At 51.5% G+C, this 20,097-nt stretch overlaps 1 long non-coding RNA gene across 1 annotated transcript; it reads right to left on the reverse strand.

The window, feature by feature from the left end:
- Window positions 1–587: 587 nt before the first annotated feature.
- Window positions 588–3,445, reverse strand: LOC307198323. The gene is made up of 3 exons (XR_013831611.1): window positions 3,359–3,445; window positions 2,243–2,309; window positions 588–1,481 (listed from the first exon to the last, which is right to left on the reverse strand). It is a non-coding gene; the product is annotated as an uncharacterized lncRNA (long non-coding RNA).
- Window positions 3,446–20,097: the final 16,652 nt, after the last annotated feature.

The raw sequence follows: 20,097 nt of genomic DNA on the forward strand, positions 1-20,097 counted from the left end.
CTGCTGGGGACTGTGGGGCTCCCAGTCTCCTGTCTCTGCCTCTAGTGCCTTCCCTAGAACCTCCAGGGAGGTTCCTGCCACCCCCAGTCTTTTTTGGAAGGAAACATGCCCCGGCCCACAGGGCTGATTACAAGAGCCAGGTTCTCCGAGACCTTCACCCCCACCCCTGTCTCCACTTTGGACATCCCCCCCCCCCCAGCCTCCCCATCGTACAGAGGAGGACGCCCAGGCCCCCTGCTGGGTGGGAGGGGTGCCTGTGTGTCAGGCAGGCAGGAAGGTACCAACAGCCTCGGTTCATCACCAGGGTCCTGACACCCAGCTCCCGACAGCCCTGGAGGGGACTCAGGGAGACAAAGGCAGGACTCCATGGCCACCCCACGCTCACAGCACTGAAGCAGACACGTTTCAGGTCCAGAGCATAATACAACCACAGTGATGCCTGGACAGGGCCGTCTACCCCACACGTATATATCTATCTACCCCTTCCCGATTCATTCACCTGCCATCCTAAGGCTCCTACTACGTGCCAGGCCTGTGCTGAACACGACATGGATCAGACCCAGGTCCTGCCACTTCTGCTGGTCTCCTTGCTGTTTGAACACACGGAAGAATGTGGGAGCTCAGGGCCTTTGCACTGGCTGTTCCCTCTGCTAGATGCCTCTTCTCCCAGACTCCCACTCGGCAAGGAGTGTCCAGTCTAGAGAAAGGATAAGCTGGACACAGATGCTCCCAGCCCAGTCGGGACAGGGCTGAGGTCAGGGAAGGGTGAGGGGCTGGGACCCCAGGGGGGCTGAGGGCTCTGCCTGAGGAGTGGGGCAGAGATGGGGCCTGGGGGAGGAGGGTCCTTCCCTTCTCTCTCTCCTTCCACCTCCTCTCCCTGCCCCACTCATGTTCTTCCAGACATGTTTGCTCACCGTAAGCCCCCGCAGCTTCTTGCCACCTTTCTGAAGCCCCTGGTCCTCGGGGACCTGCTCATATCACACTGTCTCTGGTCCAGCTCAGCTCAGCACTCTCCCTCCATCGTTTCCAACTGTGAAGTCCTGAGATGGCCTTGTGAATGGCTATGCGCGTGATGCCATCTCTTGAGAACCCGCCCGTGTACATTGCAGGTTTGGACGGCCCTCCGGCAGCTGTGTGGCCAACCTGCCCCCTGGGCTGCACGAGACAAGGCTACCTCAGCTGGACAGCTCCTTCCAGTAGCAGCACAGCTGAAATTAAGGGGGATAAATGGCTCCCGGCATTGTTACCAGCAAGACGTCTGGGGGGACATAAATTTCACGAGGAATTAGTCACTCTCAATTGCTTTATTTGGTTTTAACTTAGAATAGCGCCTAAATTATTCAGCTAGGGAGGCAGGGGAGGAGGCAGGCACGGGTTGCCAGTTCCTGCAGCAGCGCCAAGGAGTCACGGGCGGGTGGGAAAGTGACGACATCTGTCTGGGGGTGGCCGTTGGTGTAGCTTGTGGGCCGCCTGGATTCCTTCTGAATTTGGTAAAATCACGACTTTGCACTCCACGGTGTGGCTTCGAAGGGGAGGCGGGGGACGGGGTACTCCTGCCACGTGGAAACCCTCCCTTCCCACCCTACTTCCTGCTCCAGCTTCTGCCCATCTTCCTGCTCTGCTTCGCAACAAGACTCCCCCAGCCTCCAAGGCTCTCCCTGGCCCCCCCCACCTCATCTCTTAAACCCCTTTCCAGGTAGGTTTTGCCCACACTGATCCTCGGGAGCAGCTCCTGAAGCCCCACGACCCCCCCGCTGCTAAATCCGACAGTTCATCCCCAGCCCCCGCCCCCCACGCTGCCCCTGCCCCTCCCCCACCCCCTAACTGGGCCCCAGGGCTCGGACCTCGGGCCTCTTCGTCCGACTACACTCTCCCCACTTGGTGAGCCTCAAAGCTATCAATTCATCAATGACCACTCAGCGTACTGCTCTGGACCAGACCTCGCCTGAAACTGCAGGCTCACAGGGACAATTGCCTTTTCGACTCCTTCACTTGCCCGCAGACTGAATTCCCAATAGCTCCTCCCCCACCCTAAGCCTTCCGCAAGGACCCCCCATCTCGTTCTTAGTAACTCCGGTGTCCAGTTGCTCACGCATATCCGTGGCAGCTGTCTTGATTTCCCCTCCTCCCCTCACACGCCCTACCGAACCCATCCGCAAGTCTCACGGGCGCCACCTGCAGAGCGCATCCAGAATCCCACCTCCCCCGCTCCCACCCCCGCCCAAGCTGTCATCCTCTGTACCCCAGACCGCTGCATTCATATTTCCTGTGTCCACTGCTGTTCCCACAATCGAATCTCAGCGGGGCAGCTGGAAGGAAAGCATGAGGTAGGTCGTGTCCCTCCTTCCTGCTTTTCTGTTCAAAACCCTTTGAAGGCTCATGTCACAGAGCAAAGTCCTCACAGGAGCTTTGGGTACCAGCAGGAACCCACCTCTGACTTCTCTTCTCTTTGCTCAAGCCATTTCTCCTGCTATGAACATCCCTGCCCAGACTAAGGCTCCTTCTGCCCACCAGTCTGTGGCCAGATTTCTTGGCCGAGTGATGAATGCGGGATTCTGGGATGCTCAGAAAGCCTCAAGCTAGGTCCCACGTCGGCATCAGGGATGCCCTGGGATTACAGGGATCAGAGCAGGCCCAGGGCATCCCCTGCCCAAGGCCTGATCAGGCTCCCAAGCTGGCAAGTAATTAACTTGCTTAATGAAGGCGTGCTTCCCTACCCGGGATGCTCTGGGGAGCTGAGTGACGTCCGCCGCAGATAGGGTCTCGTGCACTGTTGTTACAGCACATCAGGGTGTGGTGGGAGAAAACTAATTAGGAAGGGGGTTTCGGAAGCGCAGCCCCTTGAAGCAGAAGCCTGGGCGTGCTGCTGGCCTGGGAGAAGGGCTGGGGCGCTGGGTGCTGGTGGGGTCTGGGGAGCTCCCCATGTGGGTGTGGTAATGGAGGGGAAAGAGCTGGCAGTGCCCCCCCAGGCATTTCTCATCCACCCCATTACGTGCTGTTCCCAGAATTGTGGCGGCAGCCCCTGTTCCTCCTGAACCACAGGCATGAGGGGGAAAAGGCTCCCAAGCTTGCTGGTGCCCCTCCCTGGACCAGAAGGGCCTGGTCCCATGGTCTGTGTAAGGCAGAGCCAGCCCCTAAGACTTGGGGCCTTTGTCCCCGCTCGTCCCTTGGGACAGGGCTCTCTCTGCTCTGTCCCACTCCTTACCCCTCTGCAGAAGCCCTGACCACTGCCTTACTCTGTCGCCGTCACCTCCTGCCGCCCCTCCCTGGGTGCTCTATACTGTGGGGCTGTCTCTTCTGCCTGCCTGCCTCAAGGCACTAACAGTTATTCAGCAAACACTGAGTGCCTACTGTGTACCTGGAGGCTGCAGACGGCAAAGGGAAAGACCGTCCCTGCTCCCGGGAAGCCTCCATCCCTGTGGTCCTGGATGCTGCAACAGCGTCGTTATCAGCTGGGCAAAGCAGGGCACTGGAGGAGGAGGAGGTGAGAGGAGTTGTTAGGACATGGAGTTACACAGTGAGAGCTGGGGGAAGCCCAGAATCACTTACTCTGAAAGGAAGGGTGTAGCTGGAGGCTGCTGCACTGAGGCAAGACATTTGCTGCTGGGAGATGATGCAGCCGTGCTCCGAGTCCATTCTGGGAGGTCTTCGGAGCCTGGCTCCCTGGGCTGTACCATCCGGAGCTGTGAAAAGGGAGGCCTCAGAGAGATTCCATGTACAACATCTCATTCTCCCTCCCTCAGAAAGCAGGTGAGAATGTTCACTTAGGTTGGGGGCTCCTCCACTGTGTGGGACTCTGGGCTAAGACTGGGAAGGTAAGGGGCCAGATTTTGACTGGGGACGCCCCGAATCTATGGATCAATCTGGAGGCAATTGACCTCTTTACAATATTGATTCTTCCCATCTGAACATAGTGTATCTCTCCACTTATTTGATCTGCCATTTCTCAATAATATTGTATAGTTTCCTGAGCAGTCTTATATCCCTTTACTTTTGAAAAAAAATTAATTGAGGCATATTTTACACACCAAAAAATGTACTATTTTAAAGTGTAAAATTCAGAGGTTTTTTTTTAGTATATTCACAAGCTCGTGCGACCATCACCACTATCTAAGTCTAGAACATTTTCATCACCCCCAAAAGAAACCCATCCCCATTAGCTGTCCCTCCCCATTCTCCCCTCTCCCCAGCCCCGAAACCACTCATCTACTTTATGTCTCTGTGGGTTTGCCTATGCTGGACATCTCATGGAAAAGGAATCATGCAACATGGGACCTGTTTATGTCTGGCTTCTTTCACTCGGTGCAGTGTTTTTTTGAGTTCATCCACGTCGTGGCATGTGCCAGTTCGTCTGTTCCTTTTTATTATCAAATACTCTTCCGTTGTATGGATGGACCACAATTTGTTTATCTGTTCATCCACTGAAAGACACATAGCTTGTTTTTATTTTTTGGCTATTATGAATAGTGCTGCTGTAAACATCTGTGTACAGGTTTTTATGCGGACATATGTTTTCATTTGTTTTGGGGTGGAATTGATGCATCACATGCTAACTCTCTATTTAAGGTTCTGAGGAACTGTCACTGTTTTCCAAAGTGGCCGCACCCCTGTATATTCCCACCAGCAGTGTATGAGGACTCCAAATGCTCCGTGTCCTTGCCAACACTTGTTTGTTGTTATCTGCTGTCTGTCCTGTCCTCTGAAGTAGTTGAATGGATAAATGAGGATCACTTTGAAAGCGAGTCCCTTTAAAACCGAGTTCTTCTACTGAGTTTATGATTATCCTCTCTATCAACACTTTATTACCTTTCTTGTCCCAAAATTCTTACCCTCAAGATTGAGGAGTATCAAAGAAAAGCAGGGATTGAAACCATATACAAGCCCCTGTGTCCCTGTCCTTTGAAGTAAAAGATGTAGAAACAAAGAATACAGTAGCTGTTGGGCTGGGAAACTGGTAACAATTTAGACTATAAATCAGCCACATAGCAGAGTCATGGAACTCCCAGTTCCCTGAAAGATATAGATAAAGGTCTGACACACATTCCTAAGTTGTTTTTATAGGAAGCAGATCCTGCACTAGATGAAAACTACTGACTGCAAGCAGGGAGTCAGGGGTCCTGGAGGAGGAAGGAGGGGGAGAAATCAAAGGGTCTCTCTGCCGAGCCTAGTTCAGGGTCCCAGGCTCAGCTCTTCCTGGACTCCAGGTGGGAGGCCATGAGCACAATGGTGGATGGAGAACAGACTGGGAGTCGGGCAGGACTGAGTGTGAATTGTAGCTTTGACCTTGACCTTAGGCAAGTTACTTAACTTGTCCCAGCCAGTTTCCTCATCTATAAGGTGGTAGTAATAACACAGACCTTGTAGGGATTTTGTGCAAAGTAAAGGAGATGGTGCATATGGAGGGCTCAGGCTGGTGTAAACCCTCAGTGAGGGACAGCTGTGATGATTATTACAATCACTGCAGGGTCCCCACATGCCATTGTACTTGCACTGTCTGTCCTCCACCCACCCCAACCCAAATGCAGGACAGTTCCTGGGCTGGGGTCCCTCGGGCCCAAGGCTGCCCTTGACCCAGCACCAGCAGTAGCCAGTATTGTTTTCTCTGACTGACAGATCCTCATACCCTTGGGGAGCTTCATCCCAGCCAGATGTGGGGACATGCTATCTGACCTGCTCCCATGCCCCAGCAAGTCCTCAGGGCCCATGGCCTTCAGGGTCTTTCAGAGGCACCGAGAAGCCTGACTCAAAGGCACAAGGTGCTTGCATTGGCCTTTGCTGGGGAATATAAGTCATCTAGTTTACCTTCACTTAATTGAGCTATGAGCCCACAATCTGTCAAGAGAGAAATAAACACGGGGCGTCAAAGGAACACAGTTAGATGCTCTTCAGGTCGGTACTGGGAACAGATGTGCAATTCCTGGCCGTTCCAAGCTGTCATCCGCAGAAGTGAGGGTCAGCTGCAGGTGTGTTTTGCATATTGAGAAGGAATAAGGGTGGGACACACCCATGGGATGTGCCCATGAGATACACCCACGGGAACCTTTTAAATGGCTGGGGGAAAAGGCCAGGAAAGAGAATAACCCTATTGCCAAGAGCAAGGACCTGATTTCTGGTTAAATCATGACCCCTTGCTGCTGTGTCTGCAGGCATGTCTGAGGCTAGACACAGGCTGGACACCTGGTGCCTCCCCCCCTGCTCTGTCAGGGAGCCCCCCAAATAAATGGCCCCCCTATCCCCAGCAGATGACTGCAGACACCCACCTTCCCTCCTAGCCAGCAGCTGGTGGGGCCCCTGATCACATGAGGCTTCTGGCCGGAGAGAGGTGGGGAGCGCAGGGGGGACACTGCTGAGAAGGTATTAAAACACAGCTTTCAGCGGCACCATCTGTAACAATGGCCTGGATAAAAGCCCTGGCCCTGGCGTCTGATGCCAGCCTGCCTCTCCAGGGGGCAGGTTGGAACTGTTTAAAGGCGCATAGGAGCCTTGTAGGAGGGGTAATTCCATGGTAGAAGGGCTCTGGCCACCACCAGGGGAAGCTGCGATGCAGCTTGGGTGCTACTGTGTTATGGGATCAATTGTGTCTCCCCCTCTCCCATTCATATGTTGAAGTCCTAAAGCCCCCTACCTCGGAATGTGACCTTACTTAGGGATAGGGTCTTTACAGAGTTAAAGTAAGGTGGGCTCTAATCCAATATGATTGGTGTCCTCATAAAAAGGGGGAAATATGGACACACACACACACACACACACACACACACAGAATAGCGTGTGAAAATTAGAGTTAGTCACCATAAGCCGGAACTTCAGAAGCTAAGAGAACGGCCTGGAACAGATCCTTCCCTCACAGCCCTAAGAAACCAACCTTGCCGACACCTTGAATTTGGACTTTTGGCCTCCAGGACTGTGAGACAATACATTTCTGTTGTTTAAGCCCCCAGTCTATGGTATGGCAATGTACTCGGAGTATTGTCACACATCATGGCTGGGAGGGTTAACGGCATCAGGACTCCTCGGGGAGAGGATGGCGGAAGCTTCACTTCTGGACACCTCCCAGACTTGGCAAAAGCCAAAGCCTTCCTTTGGCTGGTTCTGACGTGTACCCTTCTGCTCTAATAAAACTGTAATTGCAAGCACAGTGCTTTCCTGAGTCCTGAGAGGTGTTCTAGTGAATTATCGAACCTGAGAGAGTTTGGGGGAATCCTCTGAACTTGAAGTTGGGGGTCTCACCCTTGAGTTCGGCTAACTCCAGCTATAGCCCAACACCACCAGGGGGCAGTGGGGAGAGGCGGGGGGGGCAGGCTGGGGCGGAAGAGCCCCCTCCCAGAACAGATCAGTGTTCACGCCCCAAATAAAGGGAGCACCCGACAAATCTCATGACTACTTTATCCAGTTGAAGAAAGCTGTATTCTACTACAGCAGAAGGCAAACAAGAGCCCCATGGTGAGAATGTTTTCCCCATCACCAGCACCTTTCCCTGTACCTCTTTTTTTTTTTAAATTAATTAATTTATTTTTGGCTGTGTTGGGTCTTCGTTGCTGCACGTGGGCTTTCTCTAGTTGCAGCGCGTGGGGGCTACTCTTCATTGCGGTGCACGGGCTTCTTATTGCAGTGGCTTCTCTTGCTGCGGAGCACAGGCTCTAGGCACGCAGCCTTCAGTAGTTGTGGCACTAGGGCTCAGTAGTTGTGGCTCACAGGGTCTAGAGCGCAGACTCAGTAGTTGTGGCGCACGGGCTTAGTTGTTCCATGGCATGTGGGACCTTCCCGGACCAGGGCTCGAACCCATGTCCCCTGCATTGGCAGGCGGACTCTCAACTACTGCGTCACCAGGGAAGCCCCACAAAATGTAATTTTAACCCTGAAGATGCCCTCATGATAGATTAAGTCACCACATAGCAAAGACCAATTGGAATGAATGATGATCTATGCCTGCAGATCATCATTAAGGAATTGGTTTTCTTTGGCGGTGGGCAGGGAGTGGGGGATGTCCCCTTTTCTCTTTCCTGCATGGCCTGGACTCCAGACAGAGAAACACAGACAATTCCTTTTTAATGCATCCAAGCCCCCTTCGGCTCCCATAATTCTGTGGTCGTTCAAATAGCATAGAACACTAATCACACCCCAAAATCTCCACCTTGGAAAATTAATTTCTCTCACTGTTTGAAAATATTTTCTGAGTGTTTCCTGGTCAATTTAGAGCCCCCTCAAGTCCTTGGTTGGTTTCCTTTCATGTCCATTCATCTGATGGATTCTTCTGAGAATTCCACTTTGAAAATGTAATTGACCATAAACAAAACAAAGGCCGCTGACGGGGAGAGTGTGTATACACAATATCTGATGAGCTAATTTTTTTAATAGTTTTTTTAAACAGCTTTATTGGAGTATAATTGCTTTACAATGGTGTGTTAATTTCTGCTTTATAACAAAGTGAATCAGCTATACATATACATATGTCCCCATATCTCCTCCCTCTTGCGTCTCCCTCCCACCCTCCCTATCCCACCCCTCTAGATGGTCACAAAGCCCCGAGCTGATCTCCTTGTGCTATACGGCTGCTTCCCACCAGCTATCTGTTTTACATTTGGTAGCGTATATATGTGATGAGCTAATTTTACCTCATTTTAATTACAACACTGGATGGCATTATAAATTTGTGTTCAATTAGGCTCAAGCCATCAGCTGCTGAATACATTATAAATTTTGTTAAATCAGCTCAACTGATGGTATAAGCAGCAGTGTCATATCAAGCAAAGATACTGTCATCAGGTTAACTTAACCCCCCCATCCCCATTCAAACTTGTATACGTAGCCATAAAATTGGTTAAATAAAGAAATAACAACCTTATAATGAACATGAGTGTGGACATAAAATCAAAGCATAGCACGAGGCCCTGGGTTCAATCCCTGGCACCTCCACCAAAAAAAAAAAAAAAAAAAATCAAAGCATAAAGAGTATAGCAAAATTCACAGAAGATCTGTAATGCTTGCAGCCAGCAATGCTATAAACTATAGGAATAGAGATTTCATTCAGGCAAAAATCAGTCCGCCTGGAAGAAAAGAGGAGGAACAGAAAGGTTCAAATTGCATCTCTGCCAATCGGACCCACCTGGCTGCAGCAGATACTCTGAGTGAGGTGTCCCAGTTGGTTCAGTATTCTAGCTAGAAAGGAAAAGGGGGTGAAGAAGTGGGGTGGGCGGCGTGAGAGTTCACCAACCTCCTGCTCTCCTCTCCTTCCCTGCTCTCAGAGGCTGAACCTAGGCTAGCTGTGTGATCAGATCTGGCCAATGATATAAAAGAAGTGGTGTGTGTCCCTTCCAAGTTGAGGCACTGAGAAGATGGCCAGTCTGTCTTCTCTCCTGTCTCCCGTCTCCAGGCCTGGACTGACAGGCCTCCATCAGCCTGGATCCCTGAGTGACTGTGTGGAGGCCAGCCCCGCCCCTGGCCCTGCCTACCTGGGCCTACACCATGAGCAGGAAGGAAATCTGCACTGAGTCACGGAGACGTTCAGGTTATTTTGTTAATGCGCAAAGCCTTTCCTATCCTGACAAAGGCAAGAATTTTAAAATAATGGAAATATGGTAAAACTCAGAACACCGATTTGGACCATCAGTGTGGTATGTCTCTGCTGAGAGAGTTTTTAGGAAGGCACTGCAGTCCCTTGGGGGGCTTGGGGTTATTATTTTGACCCTTTATGGTTAATGTACACATCTGTGTCTCAAATCTGTCCCTTGACACCTGTGCTGCCCTGGGCCGTAGTTTTGACCTGAACTTCTTACGTCCTGTGTTTGTAAAATGAGCCTAAATTTCATTCATTCATTCACTCATTCATCCATTCCTATATTCTGAACAGCAGGACGTGTTAGGGACTGCGCCAGGAGCTGAAGTGGGAATAATAATAATGATGGTAAGAATAAGAGTTAACAGTTATCGGGAGCTCGCCGTGGGGCGAATAATGTGCCAAATGTTTCACGTGCATTGTGAGCTTTAATTCTCACCCCAGTGCGCGTGGCAGGTTCCAGCCTCACCCCCGTTTTACAACAGAAGGAACTGGAGCCTAAAGGCGAAAGAAGGTGCCGCCCCAGAAAGTGACAGCCGGGACTTGAGCTGGTCCAGGTCCCTCCCACCAGCCCCTCTCCTGAAATGCCCTCTGTTCTTTTTGCTTCTCCGCTGAAGCCCTTCAAAGTCTCTCTGCTGCTCTTAGGATAGTGACCTTCACCCTTGCCTGCTGCAGGGCCCCCTGCTTCTGCCATCCCCTCCGTCCCTCTGTCTCATCTGTGTGACACTTGTGTCCACCTGAGGAGTCTTCCCTCTGTCTGGATCCAACTCCAAGGCTGCATCTTCTGTGAAGCCCCTGAGCCTCTACTGCCTGACCCCCATTCTCTCCTCCCGACCACATAGGTGCCTGGTCCCACCCGCTCGATGTCCATCCGTCCTTCAAGCATCATCATCATGATTTACTCCTGGTCTGTCCCCCCACGGGACCAGGGTCCCTCATCCTTGTCTCTCTGGCCCAACGTGGCACACAGTGGGGTTCAATGCCTGTTCGGTTATATCCAAACCCACTTATGGGAGGCAGGAAATCCTGGCAGATCTGGGATGGCAGTCAGCTCCCCCTGGGGCAGCCACAACCTCGGCGATGACAGCCCCTGTACATCCCTAATCACAGGTCTGGCAGCTCCCTGGAGGCCCTTCCCCCATTAACAGAGCGCAATGGCCCCTACAGCCGATTAGCTGCCATTTAATCCTAGAAACCAGCTGTTAGCGCTCATGGTCCTTAGTGGTTAAAGAGGACACAGCTGAGGGAAGAGTCGAAAGGCCACTTCTTTCCATCTGACCTCAGCCGGGTTCCTGGATCCCCACAGCCCTGTTTGTCTAAACAGGCCCACCCAGGCTCCTGGATCAGAACCTGGAGATGACGCCTGTCATTCAAAGGGTTCCCCAGGGGCTGAGGGGAGGCCCAGATTCCAGAACTGGAGACCAAGCAGGTGCACCCCCTGCCATCTTCCCGCCTTCCATCTCCACCACCTCCACCACCAAGACGGTGGGGAATTCCCAGGGGTCACGAAGCTGGAACGTTCTTCCCAGAGGTGACCATCTCTCCCTGGGGGAGCTGCTCTCTCCATCCTGCTGTGCACTTGAATCCTAGACTCAAGGCAGGGCCCGGGCCTCAGTATTATCTGAAAGCTCCCAGGTAAGTGCGGCGTGCAGCCAGGTTGGGAGCAACTCTGCTAGGGGTGCTGGGGGGAAGACTTCCAGGCAGGAAGCAGAGGGAGGCTGGGCTGACCCTTTGGAAGAGGGTCCTGCTGCCTTCTCCCTGCCTCTCCAGCATCTGTCATCAATGATGCTGCTGTCAGAGGAAGCCAACCGTGCACCCCGACGTTACAGCAGGCGTCAGAAGATGCACCGTGCTGCTGAGAAGGCATCTCTGTGGGACGTCTGTTGATCCCAGGGTGTACCAGCCAGTCGCAGGCTGACTGAGCCTGCTTCTCTTCCTTGTCGTGACTTCCTGAACGTCAAGCCCGCCGCATTCTCAACTCCATCCTCCCTCTTCCGGCCTCGCTGTGACGTAGAGGAAAGGGCCCGGGCTTGGAGTAAGAACACCTGGCTTTTGATCCTTAACGACCAGGCCTGTGATCCTGGGAAATGTAAGGAACCTCAATAACCTCATCTGTAAAATGGGCGTAAGATCGCCCTTGCCAGGCTCAGGCAGGACTCCAGTGTGGTTGTGCTGCTGACACGCTGATAAACTGCACAGAACACATCTGTCACTTTCCTGTTCACTTGGCAAACATTTGCGTAGCAGCTACTGGGGACCAGGCAGGGAGCTGGCTGCTGGGTGTTGAGAACCACCAGCGATTGTCAGAGAGCCAGTCCATTGATCGGACACACGGTGAGGTCACAGGGTCCTCCCTCTCCAAGTCAAATGATCGTGGGTCCGTTGCGGAAGACGTTCCAGACACAGACCGGAAAGGTGGGAATTAAACCTCATGGACAACTTCAAAAGGGGCTGAGCGGAGGGGGTTCTCTAGATTTTAAAATTAAATGGATCTGGCTTTTAGCTATGACCACTTCCTCCTCTCCCCCTTCTCCTCCTTTTTCAGCCCCTTTCTTCTTCTTTTTTCAGTACTGAGACCATTTTAATGTTATCAGCTTTATTTCTTATTCACCATTTTCCTCCCAACAATAAAACCCTCCTTGGTGTCTCCATTTACAAGGATATCTGGAGTTATTTGCATTCTGACAGCTGAAATCAAATATTTTAAGACCGGTCATGAGGAAAGCAGTAAATCTATGACTGGGCTGCAGCCCAAACGAATAATAAAAAAGATCTCACATCAAAGTAATAAACAACAGTAATACCAGCAGCTCATTAGAGTTCAAGATTCACAGTCGTGATGGACAAGTATTTTAATAAAAAGGGAAAGGGCAATGAGAAACCAAAATGCTTGTTTTTTTTCCTTCTTTCAGTCTCTTCTCTTTTTTGGAGGGGGGAGGGCTCATCATTGTGATTTTAGATGATTAGTTCTTGGGGGGGAGAGCTCTGAGGACTTCTGGTTTTGATTAATAAACACAATCAGAGGTACAAGGAAAAGAAACGCCATAGCGAGGAATCACTGGGTGAGTCAGAGTTGTGTCAAAAGACTCCTTCTGTTTCCTTACTAACACCCCACCTTGTTTTGGGCCAAATTATCCTCTGATAGTCTATGATTAGGCAGGGTGTCACCCTGGTGACTCTCTTTGTGCTGGGGTCTCCTGAGCAGGTACGGATTCAGGTAATGTATTAGTTACCCATGGCTGCATAACAAATTATCTCCAAATTTAGCAGCTGAAAAAAGAAATATTTATCATCTCACACAATTTCTGTGGGTCAGGAATTGGAGCGCAGCTTAGCTGGGTGAGTCTGGTTCTGGGGTCTCTTGTGAGGTTCAGTTAAGACGTCTTCAAGTCTGAAGGCTTGACTGGGGCTGGAGAATCTGCTCCTGTGGCAGGTAAATGAAGTGTTGGCTGTGGGTGGAGGCTTCAGTTCCTCACCATGTGGACTTCCCCACAGGGCAGCTTGAGTGTCCTCACAACATGGTGGCTGGTTTCCCCCAGAGTGAGTGATTTAAGAGAGAACATGGTGCAAGCCACGACACCTTTTATGATCTAGTGTCTGAAGTCACTGTGTCATTTCCACAATATCCTATTGGCTGCACAGTTCAGCTCTATTCAGTGTTTGAGGGGACCACACCAGGATGTGAATATCAGGAGGTGAGGACTGTTAGGACCATCTTGGACACTGGCCACCACAGACACATCTTCCCCAAGCTACCTCTGAACAAGAAAGGAAATGCTTTGAAGAGCATCACGTCAAGCCACAGAAAGGCCAGTTCCTAAACTTTCAGGGAGTTTTTTTTTTTTTTTTTTCACCAAGAAGGAAAGGAGAAAGGCACAGGCAAATAGACTGTATCTTGCCTGCTTTTGCGTGTCCATTGGCAGTGGCTGTCTGGAGCAATGAGACGAGAAGAACACTGAGCCCCAATCAGGGCTCAGCAGCAGAGCATGGCAATTGATTGGTGATGTCTGCCTCGGGCACAGGACTGGGGACTGGTAACACAGAGGTGCCTTCATTACTCTGACTTACCAAGGCCAGACTCTGCAGGGAACACAGGAGCAGTCAGACACGGTAACAAGCCACAAGCACTGGGTTGATCACGATGCAAGACAGAGTCACAAGACCTTTCCACCACACAGGTGTGGAGGTGACCCTCCCCTGATATTCTGGTCCCTGAAGGTCCCAGATTCACAATCTCATGGAGTATAGAACCAGAAGCGTCCCCAGAAGCCATAAAATCAAGTGTATTTCAAACAGTTTTTGGTTTAGATTCCCTTTTTCTCTCCCTCCCTCCCTCCCCCACTGAGGCCCATGACCACATCACACAAAACAGGTAAAAGTGGGATTGTTTGGGTGGAAGTGAAGGTGGGCAGTTTGGAGCCCCCTGGATCACCACGGGGGCCTCTAAGGTGCCTGTGCTAGAGTTCCATGGGGCACAGTTTGAAAACCACTGATTTTTCCCACTTCCCCCATTTTACAGCTGAATAAACTGAGTCCAAGAGCGAGAAAGGGATTCTCAAAAACACCCTGGGTAGGGGGCTGCTGCCTTGGTTTGCAGCGTTGGGTCTCCAGATGGTCGTTGCTCAGATGCAGGTGTTCCTGAGGTGGGGAGGAGATTTGGGCATCCTGGTGTGGTCAGTCCTGTGACTGGCTGACTCTCGTCTGCAGCTGTGGGACCTGAGGACAGGGGGCGCTGTCACGAGCACCGGCGCCTCCCGGGCCGGGAGCAAAGGCGCCTCTCCTTTCCTGCCTCCACTCTCAACATCCTCTGCGCACGCCTGTGCGCACGTGCACGTATGTCAATCACACCAAACCCGTAGAACAGATGGCCTCCGGGATCCTTAAAACCTGATGAGACAGTGTTCAAAGTGTGTCGTTACCTTTTGCTTCGTCGCCGAGTTAAAGTAGCGGGAGTGGGGGGGGGTGTTGGTTCTGCACAGCTTCCGCCGAGGGCTAATGTAGTTGTGATTTGTGGTGAACATTTACGGTTTAATAAAGTGACTTTCCAGTGGCCGTGTGGATCACAACTCAAGTGAGGAGTCTCACTGGGGAAGCGTCTGGTGGCGCCGACTGTTAAAATAAAACACGTCGATGAGCCATCTTGTCAGGCTCCTTCAGTGTGACTCACCCTCCCCCAGCCAGACGGTAAGAAAAGAGTGAGAAAAGTCAGGGGTGGGGAGGCGGATGCCCGGAGAGGGACTCCTGTCCGGGAGGGTCTCCGAGGGGCGGGAGAACAGGGCGCACGGGGCCCTCCCCGTGACTCAGGGAACCACCCCTCGTGGCGCCTCCTTAGACCACAGAAGCGATACCACTGTCATGACCACACTGTCTGCAGAGCATGTGGCAATGACTTTGTTGCATTTTCTTGTGGGTTCCAGGAGCCCACAGGATCCCCGAATGCTGTAGCATTCGGGCTATAGGCTCAATTTCAACGAATGGGGACCCACAACTCTTTGGAAATAAGAAATTTCTGGTTGCACATTGTTATGGACTGAACTGTCCCTCTCTCCTATTCATATGTTGAAGTTCTAGCCCCTAGGACCTCAGAATATGACTGTATTTGGAAATAGGTCCTTTAAAGAGGTAATTAAGTTAGAATGAGGTCATTAGGGTAGGCCCTAATCCAATAGGACTGGGGTCCTTATAAGAAGAGAAGATTAGGACACAGACACACACAGAGGGACAATGACATGAGGACACAGGGAGAAGACGGCCATCGACAAGCCAAGGAGAGAGGCCTCAGGGGAGACCAACCCTGCAGACACCTTGATCTCAGACTTCCAGCCTCCAGAACTGGGAGAAAACCAAATTCTGTTGTTTAAGCCACGTGGTGTTCTGTTATGACAGCTGGAGCTGAGTAACACGCCAATGACCAATGGAGAGATTTAAAGCAGTCTGTTTGTTCTTAAGGATTAACGCAGTAACTCAGACCCCATGCTTATGAGAGGATGCCGAGGATGATCAGGACAGAATTCTCTCCGAGGTTAATGTTAGCAAGGACTTTTAAAGTAAGTTTTCCAGGCCCTCAGGGACCCCTAAGGATTGTTGCTGAGAAAAGGCTCCTTGCTGAGAGCTGCTGTCTTCCTCACTCAGGACAGGGGGCTGGAGCAGTGTTCATATGTCTTCAAATTCATTCATTCATTTCTTCATTTATTCATTCAGCAACCTCTAATTTAGCACCTAGTGCTATAGCCTTCCAGAGTTGACTCTGGCCAGCAGAGGGGTCCCTTTTTCTCAAAGCGTGGCCTTTTTTTTTTTCTTTTTCTTTTCATTTTTAGGTCACATTATTTTATTTAGGTCCCTGGATAATCCATCGTTTTTTTTTTTGGCCGCACCGGGTGGCTTGCAGGATCTTAGTTCCCCGACCAGGGATTGAACCCTGACCCCCACAGTGAAAGCACTGAGTCCTAACCACTGACCACCAGGGAATTCCCGTGGATGTTCCGGAACAGTCTGTACGGTACATCTGCACGTTGTGTATATGCACATGAAAGGGAAATGAGGAATTTAAGCAATCGGCAGATTTTTTTTTATTTTAGTTGATTTACAATGTCGTGTTAATGACTGCTGCACAGCAAAGTGGTTCGGCTACACATATACATACTTTTTTTTAATATTCTTATCCATTACGGTTTATCATAGGGTATTGGATATAATTCTCTGTGCTATACGGTAGGACCTTGTCGTTTATCCATCCTATAAATAAAAGCTTACATCTGCTCACGCCGACCTCCGGCTCCATCCCTCCCTCAAGCCCCTCAAAATGTGGCCTTAAAATCTCCTGTTAAAAATTCAGACTGTGGGGCGCACCCAGCCCTGCCGAGTCAGAACCTCTGGGGGCGAGGCCTGGGAATCTGCCTTTTGAACACACTTTCTGTGGATTCTGGTGCGGATGAACGTTTGACAGCTTGTGTCATGTGGTATCCCTCAGGCTGGCCTTTGTGGCCTCTGCTCGGACACGGCCAGGGAAGGGCTTGCCACCTCCCGAGGGTCCTGTCTCATACATGCTCTCCATCTTGGAGGTGAAACCTGCATTCTGCAGCTTCTACCCTGGGGTCCGGCTGCGCCTTCCAGGCCCCCTTTTCCCTACACCCTCCAGGTATTTGAGGGCACACGTGCGTGCGAGCAGCAGAGGTGGGACGAGAAGGGAAAAGCAGGGCGAGAGGAGGGAGAAGGTTCCAAACAGCGAGTACCAGAGGACAACTGATGTTTCCACTCCCAGGGAAGGGAGTGATGGGGAACCAGCGAGATGTGAGATGATGTTTCAAAACCTTCACCTCTGTGCTCTTCCTTTCTGGAAGCTGGGAGCATTCATACAGCCTGAGGAGAATTTGAATTGTTGAGGCTGGATTTCCGAGAGAAGTTCGGCCTCAGCTTCCTGAACAGGCTTGTGAAGGGTACAGAGGAAACAATCCCGGTGAGAGCCGTAGATTCATGAGAGCCAGGTCTGGTGGGCCAGGGAAGGCTCTAGAAGAGTGCCGTCCAATAGAAATAGAATATGGGCCACATTAAAGAAAAATATATATCTGAAACATAGGATACATATATGATAGATCTAAAGGAGATCATCTCACTATGCAATCCGTGTAAAACATCGAGACGTTTATTTTTCTTGTAAGTCTTTGGAATTGGGTGTGTATTTTACACTTACAGCACATCTCAGTTTGGATGGGCCACTTTTCAGGTGTTCGGTGGACACACGTGGCCGACGGCTGCCATGTTTGATGGCAGAGTCCTTGATAATCAAATGGGGAAGCCATCAGGGCATGGAGTATCAGCCATGATGTGTGAACAGAGCGAGCTGAGAGGGTAACTTACCACCCTCCCCGGCCCCACGCACAGGAAGGCCTGCGGGGGCGGGGTGAGGGTCTGACCGCAGAGGAGGGTCGGGTGAGTGAGGCACTCACCTCACGTGCCCAATTTAAGGGGTGCCTCACGCTCAGCAATCGAGACAAATAATATATTAATGCAATAATTTTTAAAAATGAAAAGTGATGAAAAAATATTCACCATGAGCAAGACAGCAAAATTGTAAAGACAGGATCAGACCCTGCCTGTGCATTCGCTGCCCTCACTCACCTCCCCTTCATCCCAGCCCCATAAGGTCCATGGCATCAATGTCTCATTCCTTCCTTCCCTTTCGGGCCTGCGGTTTGGGTAGGATGGCCCACAGGCCTGGCTCTGGGGTTAAGCTTGTGACTGGGCCTTTCCAACGAAAGGCATCATTTGTATTAATTACCTATTGCTGCATAAAAAGTTACATCAAACTTCGTGGCTTAAAAGAACAAAGAAACACCCATTATGTCATGGTCTCTGTGGGTCAGGAACTCGGGAGCAGCTTAGCTGGGTGGTTCTCGCTCCAAATCTCTCGTGAGGCTGCAGTCAGGTGGTCGGCCAGCCTGCCGTCACCTGAAGGTTTGACGGGGCTGGGAGAGCCACCTCCAAGAGGGTTCACGCACGTGGCTGGCACCTTGGTGTTGGCTGTTGGTGGGAGGCCTCAGTCCTTCTCAACAACGGCCTCTCCACAGGGCTGCCTGAGTGTCCTTATGACACGGCGGCTGGCTTTGCCCAGAGTTGGTGATCTGAGATGAGCAAGGCAGAGCTACAACGTTCTTTATAGCTTAGCCTCAGAAGTCACGTTCCATCATTTCCACAAATCCTCTTGTTTACACAGATCAGCCCTATTCGTCGAGAGATGGGCTGACATCGTAAGAACACCAAGAGGCAACAGAGATTGGGCACCATCTTGGAGGCTGGCTACCACCCCGTCTCGGTTTCGGGAGCATGTCTGTGGCCCATGGTGGATCCAGAACTTTCTCTGAAATCCCTGGGAAGCAGGTGGTCTTCTTCACTGCAAGGCTGGTAACTAGATCGAAGGCCTGCACGACATTGACCCTAGAGGGCCTCCTCAGGCCTTCTCATGCCTTATGTCTATACCGAACATATTTTTTGATTGATTATAAAAAATAATACATATTCTTTATAAAGATATTTTAAGATTATTCCCAATCTTGACACTTAGAGGAAATCTTTGCTAACATCTTGACGTGTTTCTTCTTTTCTTTCTCCTGGTCTCTGTCTGTCCATGTCTGTCTGCCTTTTTCTCACTTCCCATCCACCCTCCCTCACCCCCATCATCCTTTTTATAGCAAGACATTTAGGCTGATCTCGTTACTGCACATCTTCTGTGGCATAAAACTAAAAATAAAAGCTAATGAGTCATGGTATCTCCAGGCCCTGGTTCCCCAAGAACCTGGATGGTGGGGGGCTTGGAGCAGCCTCAGTGACGGCTCCTGAAGAGTCATCTGGACCCTGGTCTACCTGCTTCCCCTGGGGTCTTTAGCCTCTGTTGGGGTCAGTGTTACAGTCCAGAGGCCCCACCCATTATTATGCCTTCGGCCAGCTTCGTGTGGGGAAGGGGCAGCTGTGAACACTGTGAGTCCCAGGGCCTGGGGGAGGCCGGTCTCTTAGGGGGCGGGGCTCATGTTCACCCTCCTGCACCGGCTTCTAAGGCTTGGTCTCTTCCCTGGGGTCAGCTACAATGGGGGCACTCATGGACCAAACTCCCGTCGCCTCTGGTGGCAGCTGGATTGACCGACCCTTCCGACCCTGCACCTAGCCACCCTTGTGACTCTGCTCTCTGGGTTCCAGCCTCTGGTAGCCACGTGGCCTAGTGGCCCTCCACCCTCTGACTGCAGCAAAGCTGGGTGCCCACCGTTCTGCCAACAACCTTCTCGCCCTGCTGGAGCAGGAACAAGCAAACGGAGGGGTCTCTCTGGCCGACCTGGGGCTCCTGGTCTGGCCGGCTGCCCCCCTGATGCCAGCCTCAGCCCAGCCTCCCTCTCCCTCCTCCACCTTTGGTGCCCAGGCCCACTCCCCTTCAGGTCCCACCAGCTCTTGTCCATTTCCCCATCATGGCCTCCCCCTCCCCCATCACTCCTGCCCCTCCCGCCCTCTTCCAGAAGCCCTGGTCACTACCTGCTATGGTCATTTCTCCTCCACACCTGAATTTACACTAATGAGGTGACCCAGGTGGGGCCCTAGGTAACTACAGGATGGGGCTGGTCACCAGAAAGAACAAACATTTTATCAGAGGGTGGGAACTTTCAGCCTCACCACCAGCCCCAATCTCTGGGAGAGGAAGGGGGCTGGAGATTGAGTTACAAACATGCAAACAAGATTTTGTGAGTTTCCGGTTTGGTGAATACGTTGACTTCCTAGGAGGTTGGTGCACTAGAAGACATGGGTGCCCCACGTCCCTCCCCCATGCCTGGCCCCGTGCATCTCTTCCATTGGCAGTTTCTGAGTTGTATCTTTTATAATAAACCAGTAAACATAGGGACTTCCCTGGTGGTCCAGCCGTTAACGCTCCACACTCCCAATGCAGGGGGCCTGGGTTCGATCCCTGGCCAGGGAACTAGACCCCGCATGCCGCAACTGAAGGTCGCGCATGCTGCAACTAAAGATCCTGTGAACCGCAACTGAGACCCGGTGCAGCCAAATAA

Source organism: Stenella coeruleoalba (genome assembly GCF_951394435.1).
Source record: "Stenella coeruleoalba genome assembly, chromosome: 15".
Lineage (NCBI taxonomy): Eukaryota > Metazoa > Chordata > Mammalia > Artiodactyla > Delphinidae > Stenella > Stenella coeruleoalba.